The following is an 11,108-nucleotide window of genomic DNA, read 5'->3' as shown; positions in this document are numbered from 1 at the left end:
TCAGGGTCCAATATCGATTTTAAACAAGGAAGTAGAACTCATCTCCGAAGCGTACATCAAATCATAGGAAAATTTGCATCAAAATGCAAAAGGTAAGTCAAATCTAGCCTCATCTTCCTTAAGGGTCAAAAAATTAAACAATAAGGAAAATTGAAATCTAGAAAGGAGGAGAAAAAAAGAAAAAGAAAAAGAAAAAAGAGGGAGGAAAAGTAATAGGCAGTGGATTCAAGAACTAGGAGAATTGTTGGTTAACTCTGGAAGGATTACCTTAATGATGAAATTCTTCCAACTTACCTCCCCAATTATCAATGAAAGATATCTCATGGAACATGAAAGGTATGAATGGAAATTCAAAGCAAATCCTTCTCAAGAATAAAAGTTATCAATGAAAGCTAGCAATAGTAATGATTCATTAAACAAAATGTGGGAGTGGGAAATTTTGTAGAATTTTAAATGCAAACTGGAGAGGTTGTCAACCAATCGCTTGATGCTCAAGGAACTTCGATAAGAATAATTATGTTCTGAAATCCCATGGAAATCATCTTATTATATTTTATCGCAACACAAATATCACTACAATCAAATTTCAAAAGGAAGGATCTAAAAATCATGGGTATATCACTAATGTCATGGCCCCAGTACACATGGAGAAAAATTCGGGTTCTTGTGAAGCCATCAAAATATTTACAATCTTATAGACGATGCATACTTGGTAATAGGTGGTGTTGATGGGGGAAAATGCCCCACCAAGAGTTAGGGGTTTTCCCCAGTGTGAAATTCCAATTAGACTTCACATCGTTTGGGATAGAAGCCCCATCCAGTATGTGGGCTTGACTACCACCATGAATTTTTTCTCTTTCCTGTCGATATATTAGCATGAGGACAAGAATGAAATGCCCCGAAAATGGAAATGAAATCAACCCACGATTGATAACAATAGAACGGAATAAAAGAATGTAACAACTAAACAATAAGAAGAAGCATGCCTCAAGAAGGGTTAGTGAGCTAAAACCATCTCAGGCATACATGAATAGGAAAGTGCCATAAGTTAATTGCAAATTAGTTCATAATAAGTTATTGACATAGCGTGAAATAAGAAAGCAAATATTCAAAGAAAACATGCAAGCCATAAGCCATAAATTAGTTCATTAACATATCGCCTACATGAAGGCACACATACAAACACAATGGAAATATTAGATAGCCAATACAACCACTATGAATATGGGGTATCAATTCCAAAAGTGAAGAACTCATTATTTATGTTGCAAGTTCAAGCACATGTTCTAAGAGCCATCAAAGCCTTACAATGGAACATGGGTTGCTCATACCATCTTCAAATAAAAACCTTAGCCTCACCACAACCGACACTACTATCTGCCAAGAGATGAGTGCCTCTAGCTCCTTAAGCACAAAACAACTATCTGATATCATCACTAGCTCAAGTGCTAAAGTCCTCAAGGAATGAGGCATGGGGGTATATTTATAGAAATGACGTGTTTGTTCACCTACTACCCTCATGACTCTTTAAATTCCTCACGACTTTCTTATGTCTAATGACTATTACATGCCCAAATCTATCTTTGTGTCATTGTTGGCATTATTGTAAGATGCATTTACACTATGATAGAAGAGAAGTTATGAGGAGAATGGAGATGTTTATTGGAAACTCTACAGTACTTATTGTCAATGTTGTTGCAAATTCATGGAGACTTGCATGAGCTGATGAATAGGGTTGTGATGCTCATTTGTTGTATTGAATGTCTCTTTGCCTGCTACCTCCTTGAATAGTTAAATATCTTCCTTCAAGTTGTCCTTCGATCATTTATTCATGCCACATGCCACCTTTCTATGAGAGTACTACCTTGAGATATATGAAACAAGGGCCCATTTGTGCCCATTTTTAGCTTTTGACCAAATAGAAAAGGCATCAAATGTGAGCACCATAAGGAAATGTACTAGTGGGTGAAGGAGATTATAGTCACCCTTAGATGTAGGTCATTTTCATTGAAAATTCCAATCACATTATAAAAATAGCAAAAAGAAAAAAACGTCATTTTGGCCCCTAAATAGAGCGCTCCTTTTCTAGTTGACTTTTGACTTTAGAGAATGTGTTGGCTATGTTGTGCTCTCTTTTTCAGCTTAGGAATTCCTCAAATCAACCTTGGCCATCTTCATTTGACCCAATTTATGTTGGGTATTCCACATTTAATTCCATTTGGTCTATATCATATATGTGCCAAAGATTAAAAATAACCTTTATCTAGGTTCTGGGAATATGTGTATTGTCATTTTGGAAGTTGTGTCAATATTTTGGGTCCACTTTCCCATTCTCATAAAGGGAACTCCTTTATATAAGGCCACCAAAAAGTTAGCATCTGTTACAAATTTATTGCACAGGTTACATGATCCCATCGTGCATGAGACTCCAGTTCCATTACTTGATCCTCTCTCATTGAGGATTCACCTGTTGTATCAAATGAAATTTGAACCAAAGCTTGCACCAACGGATATTAGAAGCAAAACCTCTAACATAGACTAGGTTTGACTTAAGATTATAATGTCTTGTCTTTTGCCTTGTAACCTTTCTAAAAAAATCATGATTAAGTCATTCACATGGACTCAAAGGCAATGAAAAATTGCCTGGCAATGGAAAATTGCCTGTAATTTCAGTTTGGCCCTCTGGTATTTACACAAGGTCTCTGCATAAGAATGAAATTTGTGGTTTGTTCTGAAACCAATGTGAAACTTGCTAGTATGGCATTGAATGCCAAAGATAAGATAATAATACCCAAAACTGGCCTTCTAAAGCTAGCTCTGCAATTACAATCGTTGTGTTGGAAGGAACTAGAACTAATTCCAACTACCACCTTTATTACAGCAGTCAAAATTCAACAGAGGTTTTAATGTTGGTTCTAGAAATCATTGACAATGGGGAAAGCTTCCTGAAGAAGCCATTGCCCCAATCTATCTCCAGAAGTTTCTTCATCCTGTATAAATACCCGTTTAATCAATGAATGGAAGAAAGTTGTGAGTTCTATGTTTATGTGTCTCTGCTCTCTGATATGGTATCAGAGCGAGGTTGAGGGCTGAGTGTGAGAGCCCACTGTGCGTGCGAGTTAAGCATTGAGAGTTTGAGAAATCGCTGTGTAGTAGACCGGCAGCACCGTGTTGGTGGAGATCTGTTGTGTTTTTTCGGCCTAGTGTGCGCAGAGCAGTGTCGTGGAGTTGTCGCTGCCTGTCTAGGCGTTGAGGTTTGTTGAGAGGTTTTTTATACAAGTGGCGGCAGCAAGGTCTGAGGTCTACGTTGAAGGAATATTTAAGATTCTCGCTGTGCAAAAGTGCTAGACGAAGGGGCCGAGAACCATGAATTCGTAAGTTACAGTTAATGTCCTTGCCGAAACCGGGGCTTTTGAAACAAAAAAAAGGAGTGGTTTGCATGAAGAAGTCTGCTGAAGCGGAGGACGATCAAGGAGACAACACTGGCGCATAGAAGACTATGTGTCGTGTAGGTTCTAGTAAGAATTTTTTCTGCAGGTGGAGCCACTGTGATTGTGCAGTCTGCTGGTTCTTGAGCCATGTGCTGCCAAGGAAATCGAGGTGAAGATTTTTTGATTTCCAAGATGAAGTTGTTGTAGCCCAAAATAAGCCAGTGGGGCGAGTATTTTTTGTTTTTAAGTTATCTCTTCAAAGTCCGTTTGAGCAGTAATTTAAAAAAGTTCTAAATAATAATAATAATAATAATAATAAATAAATAATAATAATAATAATAAAATAAATAAATAAATAAATAAAAATAAAAATAAAAATAAAATAAAATAAATAAAAAATAAAAAATAAAAATAAAAATAAAAATAAAAATAAAAATAAAATAAAAATAAATAATAATAATAATAATAATAAAATTTAAAATAAAAATTAAAAATTAAAAAAAATAATAATAAATAAATAATAAATAATAATAATAATAATAATAATAATAATAAATAAAAATAAAAATAAAAATAAAATAAAATAAAAATTGGAAATTTTTGATAATGAAAAGGAGTTAGTAAAGATTTTTTATGGTGCATGTGTGAGATTTAGTGAAATTTGGTGCATTTGGATTTAGATTTGGTGGCATTTTGGTGATTGGAGAAAGTTTTTTTTTCATCATGGCAAATTTGTTGCTTGATACTTATTTGAATGAATCCACCAAACTTGATGGAGAAAATTATGTGAATTGGAAATTCAAGTTAATGATTATTTTAGAAGATAATAATTTGTGGTCCATTGTGAGTGGGGATGAGCCCAAACCCACTGTTGCAGGTTCTATTCCAGATTGGGAGAGAAGGGAGACAAAAGAAAAGGTATTGTTGCGTATGTCCGTAAAGGACAACATTATTCCTCACATCAGAGAGTGCAAGACATCAAAAGAAACATGGGATACATTGAAGGGTTTGTATGAAACAACAAATACAAATTGAATCTTGTTTTTGAACACTAAGCTTTTATCTCTTAAAATGGAAGCAAATGAAAATATAAGCAATTTCATGTCTCGTGTCAAAGATTTAAGTGATAAGTTAGGAGATATTGGTGAAAAAGTGTCTAGTACTGACTTAGTGACCATCACATTAAATGGCTTAGTGCAAGATTATCAAATTTTTGTTTCAAGTCTTGCAGCTAGAGAGAAACCCCCTACATTTGATGAATTGATAGGAATTATTCTACAAGAGGAGGAGAGGATGAAGAGCTTTAATTTGGGCTCTAGTAGTTCAGATTTGGCATTGGTGACCAAGGGCGAATATCCATACAGAGGCAAGCCATGGGACAAGAACAAAGGAGGCAAGTTTCAAGCAAAACAAAAAGGTATGACACATTCTAAATTTCCAATCCATAAGAGGAATGATGAGTGTCATTATTGTGGCAAACCTGGGCATCATTCTAAAGATTGTTATAAAAGGAAATATAATGAGTCTAGGCAAAGAAACAGAATGCATAATGGAAATTTTGTGGACAAGGATACCTCAATCAATGATGGATTTAAAAATCTCAAATTGTTTGTTTCTGATGTTGCATTGCCTGTGGAAAATGATGATGTGAATGCTTGGCTCATTGATTTTGGTGCATCACTCCATATGTCTTGTAATAAGGAGTGGTTTGATGAATATCATGAAAACATTGATGGAACATATGTTTGTCTAAGAGATAACAGATCACTTAAATTTCAAGGTTATGGAGTAATAGGTGTGAATTTGCCTAATGGACAAGAGAAACAGATCCATAATGTGATGTATGTTCTTGATATCAAAAAGAATTTAATTTTTGTTTCTACTATTATTGACCAAGATTTGAAGGTGGAATTTGTTAAATCACAATGTGTAGTGAAAGACATTCAAGATAAGTACAAGGTTATTACCACAGGAACCAGAGTTGGAGGCTTGTATAAGTTGGATGTGACCAGGAAAAGTTATCAAGCGTTGGCATCTACAACAATATCAACAGTAGATTTATGGCATCAAAGGTATGGACATCTAAATCACAAATATTTAATGCTACTTCAAAAGAACAAAATGGTTGAAGTTCTTCCTGTCTTGAAGAATGATCATGTTGAATGTAAAGCATGTGTACTTGGCAAGCAACATAGGGAGGAATTTCCTATACATAAAGAAAAAAGGCAAAGGGAAATACTTGAATTAATTCATACTGGTCTATGTGGACCTATGCAAACTAGATCTATTGGTGGAGCATGGTATTTTCTTATTTTTGTGGATGATAGATCTAGGTATACATGGGTTTATTTCATAAGAAAGAAGAGTGATGTTTTTGAGTATTTTAAAGAATTTAAGAATATCGTAGAAAAACAAATTGGTAATTACATCAAAATTTTGAGATCTGATCAAGGGGGAGAATTCAAATCAAGAGAATTTAATCAATATTGTAAAAGCAATGGGATTCTGAAACAATTTACAGTGCCACATACACCTCAGCAAAATGGAGTTGCTGAGAGGAAAAACAGAACACTAGTTGAATGTGCACGTAGTATGCTTCAAGGTAAAAATATCTCTAATGTTTTTTGGGCTGAAGCCATTAATACTGCTATTTATTTGAAAAATAGGAGTCCAACCAAAAGTTTAGAGCTTAAAACACCTTTTGAAGCATTTTATGGGTACAAACCAAAAGTGAGTCATTTAAGAGTTTTTGGTTGCAAGGCATTTTCTCATATTCCAAAAGATGAAAGAAGAAAACTTGATGCAAAGTCAATTAAGTGCATATTTATTGGTTATTGTGATAATCAGAAAGCATACAAGTTGTTTGATCCTAGTACTCATAGACTGCTTGCAAGTAGGGATGTGGTATTTCATGAGATTGCAAATGAAGGTGATAAAATAAATAATACTAGTGTGTGGCATGATATTGATGATTATGTCAAATTAGATCCAAGTGTTGAACAAGAATAGGAACAAGTACAGGAATAGGTACAAGTTCAAGAGCAAGTAGCATCAAGCAATCATGACACTCCAAAGAGAGGAGAGGAGACTCTGCAAAGCCAAAAGAAAGATGGAAATTGTAAAACTCCAAGAAGGTCATCACATCAAAGTCAGGTACCTGTAAAGTATAAAGATTATGCATTAATGTCTCTTGTTATGAATGTTGTAGAACCTTCAAGCTATGATGAAGCTAAAGAATATGAAAAATGGAGAGATGCAATGAATGAAGAATATAACTCTATAATGAAGAATGACACATGGGAATTAACAGAATTACCTAAAAACAAAGTTCCCATAGGATGTAAATGGCTTTATAAATCTAAACTTAATGTTGATGGAAGTATTGATAAACATAAAGCTAGATTGGTTGCAAAAGGATATTCACAAAAGGAAGGAATTGATTATGAAGATACTTTTGCACCTGTAGCTAAGTTGAACACAATTAGAATCATGATTGCATTAGCTACAAAATATAATTGGAAAAAGGATCAGTTAGATGTCAAATATGCATTTTTGAATGGTGAGTTAAAAGAAGAAGTTTATTTAGTTCAGCCTGAAGGGTTTGTAAAACAGGGACAGGAGCATCTGGTTTGCAGGTTAAAGAAAGCTTTATATGGCTTAAAACAAGCACCAAGATCATGGTATGTGAAAATTGATTCTTTCTTTTATGAGAAACGTTTTATGAGAAGAAAAAATGATCCTAACTTGTACATCAAGGAAGATGAAGCCAAGAATGTTGCTTTAATATCTGTATATGTTGGTGATCATATCATAACAGGAAATGCATGCAAGATGATTGAAGAAATTAAAAATCAGTTGTCACATGTATTTGAGATGAAGGATCTTGGTGAATTGCATTATTGTTTAGGTCTTGAAGTTTGGAGGGAACCTGGTAAGACACTAATCACACAAAGCAAATATACAAGGGAAATCCTTAAAAGATTCAATATGATTGAATGCAAGGCAACATCTACTCCTTTAGAACAGAATGCCAAATTGTGCAGTGATGATGGAACCAAAGAGGTGAATGGAACTATGTACCGTCAACTGGTGGGAAGTCTGAACTATCTCACCACTACCAGGACAGATATAGCATATTCTGTCAGCATACTTAGTCAGTTCATGGCTAAGCCTTGTGAAAGCCATTGGAAAGCAGCAAAGAAAGTCCTTCGATATCTGAAAGGAACACTTAATTTTGGTATTATGTATACTAATGAATTTGATGTTGAATTGGCAGGTTATTCTGATTTTGACTGGGCTGGAAATCTAGATGATAGGAAATCTACTACTGGATACGTGTTCAATATTGGTTCAGAACCAATATCATGGAGCAGTAAGAAACAACCAACTGTTTCATTGTCATCCACTGAAGCTGAGTATAAAGCATTATGCAGTGCTACCTGTGAAGCAATATGGCTTAGGAGGATACTTGAAGATGTTGGAGAAACACAACAAGCACCTACAATAATCAGATGTGACAATCAAAGCACTATCAAATTGGCAAACAATCCTATATATCATGCAAGGACAAAACAAATTGAGACACAACATCGTTTTGTACGAGAAAAATTGCAATCAAAAGAAATTGACTTATCATATTGTAATACAAATGAAAATGTGGTTGACATATTTACCAAGCCTCTTGGAAAGGCTAAATTTGAAATGTGTAGAAGTAAGTTGTGCATTGTAGAAAATTCAAATTATGTTGTAAGCCTAGCTGAGACTTAGACCAGCAGGCATGAAAATTAAGAGTATAGTGTCTTGTTTATCGTATTAAGGGTATGTTTGTTATATAGTTGGAATTAAGGGGGAGTGTTGGAAGGAACTAGAACTAATTCCAACTACCACCTTTATTACAGCAGTCAAAATTCAACAGAGGTTTTAATGTTGGTTCTAGAAATCATTGACAATGGGGAAAGCTTCCTGAAGAAGCCATTGCCCCCATCGATCTCCAGAAGTTTCTTCATCCTGTATAAATACCCGTTTAATCGATGAATGGAAGCAAGTTGTGAGTTCTGTGTTTATGTGTCTCTGCTCTCTGATATGTTGGAGGGCAACTCAAGTCTAGTCACAATTCCTTTTCATAGTACCAGTCACATTTTAAAAATATAGTGCCATTGATGACCAAATGTGTGACTTGTGACTAGGAGAAAAAGACCAAGTTTATTATAGGTCTCATTTTTCATCCTTAGGCCTAGTCGCACTTGCAAGTTCTAGTTTCATTTCCCACTACAAGTGAACATTGCAATTTACTGAAGGGAGGTGTTGGACTGGTCGCAGATTTTACTTCTAGTCCAAATCGCATATTCATGCGCTAGTTTCACTACAAACTAAGAGTGCGACCTACGCCCTGAATGTCGCAGTCACCTAAACCAATCACAAATTCATCTCTTAGTGCCAATATTGACTAAAAGTGTGACTTGCGATTTGAAAAAAGGAGGGTGCCAGAGTAAACGTACCCAACGCATTTGTGATAAATCTCAATTCACTACATACTCAACGCACTACAATGTGATAATACCAAATGCACTCATGATATGATAATATATCGCACTTCAATGATGCTTTTTAACACACCTTGGGTCGTCTGCACATTACATTTAAGGGCTTATGTAACGCTATCATAGTATGACTTATGTGCATTGCTTCAATACCCTATTTTGTCCCTTTAATATGTGGTATTATATTGTATTTCCAATGCAACAATGCAATAATTGTTTAACGCCCAATAATTCCTTTGTGATGTGTCCTCTATGTAAAGCTTGTTCTACCAAATACCCAAAACCAATTTTCGTGGGTATACGGTTTTCAGGTTCCCGTTAACTATTTGAAATATCACTACAAATCCATCCTTAATGTCTTTGTTATTTAGAATTCCTACGCATGCCTGACTCCAACAAAATGGAACACTACTAAGAGGCAATACGAAAAAGCGTAAAGCACATTGTTTCAAAATAAAACATTGTGCACATTGCATGAGCTATGGAAGCAATTCAGCCACACACATTGCTTGTGAAACCCAACAAACTTAATATAGGGGCTGCAAAAAACATATAAGATAGCTAGTAAATTAGTTATTGTGTCGTTAATACAGGTGAAACTATCATCTTTGGTGACTAGTATATTTTCTAAAAATTTGTAATATCATTTTTGGACTTGAGGTACATGATCTAGTATGATACTTGATAGTCCTACAAGGCCTCTAGGCCTAATGTACCCTGTAACATGACTTGTCAGATATAGAAATGAATTTAGTAAAATATTTGCAACAATAATGTCATATTGGGCAAGTCCAGTGTTGAAGGTTGTGGCAGCTGGATGTCTCTTCATTGTTCCTTCACTTGCTTCTACATTTCTTCTATCATTTGGGATAAGATACCCTTGCAATTTATCAAGACCAAAAGGATTCAAAGATGCATTATGAATAGCGGATGAAACTGTCATGAGATCACAAATAATTACAACAGCTCTTTCGACACTCATCTTTAATGTTGCGGATTATATCATATGCTTTATCGTGTATTCCAATGTAACTAAGATGTCTCAAAGTGGGTGAAAACCTAAGACATAGATTGAGAGTTGTGTGCAACAACACTACTTCTCCAACGATCCACCACTAGATTGAGATGGCACCAATGAAAGTAATCATATTCAAAACAATTGTTCTCACTAAAGGAGGCCCCATGCAATTCAAAAAGGTTATTCCTTGGTATACCAAATCTCAGATGGAGTCCATCTATGTTATGACCAGTGACAAACTTCATAAAGTCTACATTCTCTAGTTTTTCCAATGCCATAAACATAAAACCATGGCATTGCTTGATGAAATGACATTTCAGCTTTTGGAAGTGGTTTCCTTTCATGCTGAAGATTCCAAATTCCTATGGGATCATGAAAGTTGGGACTACAACATGAAGAAGAAATACCATCTCCAATAACTACAACCACATCTCTCCTCAATGTGTTTTTCCAACTTCGTTGATTTACCCATGAATGACACTATGGCCTCAATAAGTTTGTTGATATCTGAGGTAAATAACCTAATCCATTTTTGATAGGGAGAATCTTTGTAAAGGCCAATGTAAGGCATCAGATTTTGAACATGTCCACTTCCTCCGTCTAGAAGTGTTGATAGCTGCTAGTAACCCCATGCCATAGTCATCTTTCAAAAGGCCCAATGAACCCAACAAGTCATAAATTTTACTTTAATCATCATGCATAAGCAGACCAGTTCCTGCACTCGTGTTTTAGTCATTAAACCCCTGAGGAACTCTTCTTATGTATGAATTTTCTCAAAACATAAAGTATATTAGCTTGTGCTAGATAGGCATAAATTTATCATTCATACCTGCAAGATAGGTAAAATCCATCACGAATATTAGGCGAAAACAAATCAATAAAGTTAAGTCACGCGAAACCAAAACCAGATAAAGGTTTAAGATTTTCTAATGTTGCTTGATTGCATGAGACATAAACCATAATGAACTCATGCAGGATGAGGGCTAGGATGAAGAGCATAATGTGTGGCTTTATGGAAGTATGATCAACAATGGCCTTTGGTGATAGCCAAGCAATTCATGCAAAAGGTAATGCCCATTAAACCTTGAAAAGCAAAAGGGGGGTGAAAATTTAGGTATA

Source organism: Pinus tabuliformis, chromosome 7 (genome assembly GCF_031772625.1).
Source record: "Pinus tabuliformis cultivar Carrire ecotype Pingquan chromosome 7, CPIR1, whole genome shotgun sequence".
In the NCBI taxonomy this organism is placed as follows: Eukaryota; Viridiplantae; Streptophyta; class Pinopsida; order Pinales; family Pinaceae; genus Pinus; species Pinus tabuliformis.
The sequence above is the reverse complement of the archived record's forward strand: the minus strand, read 5'-3'. Positions refer to the sequence as shown.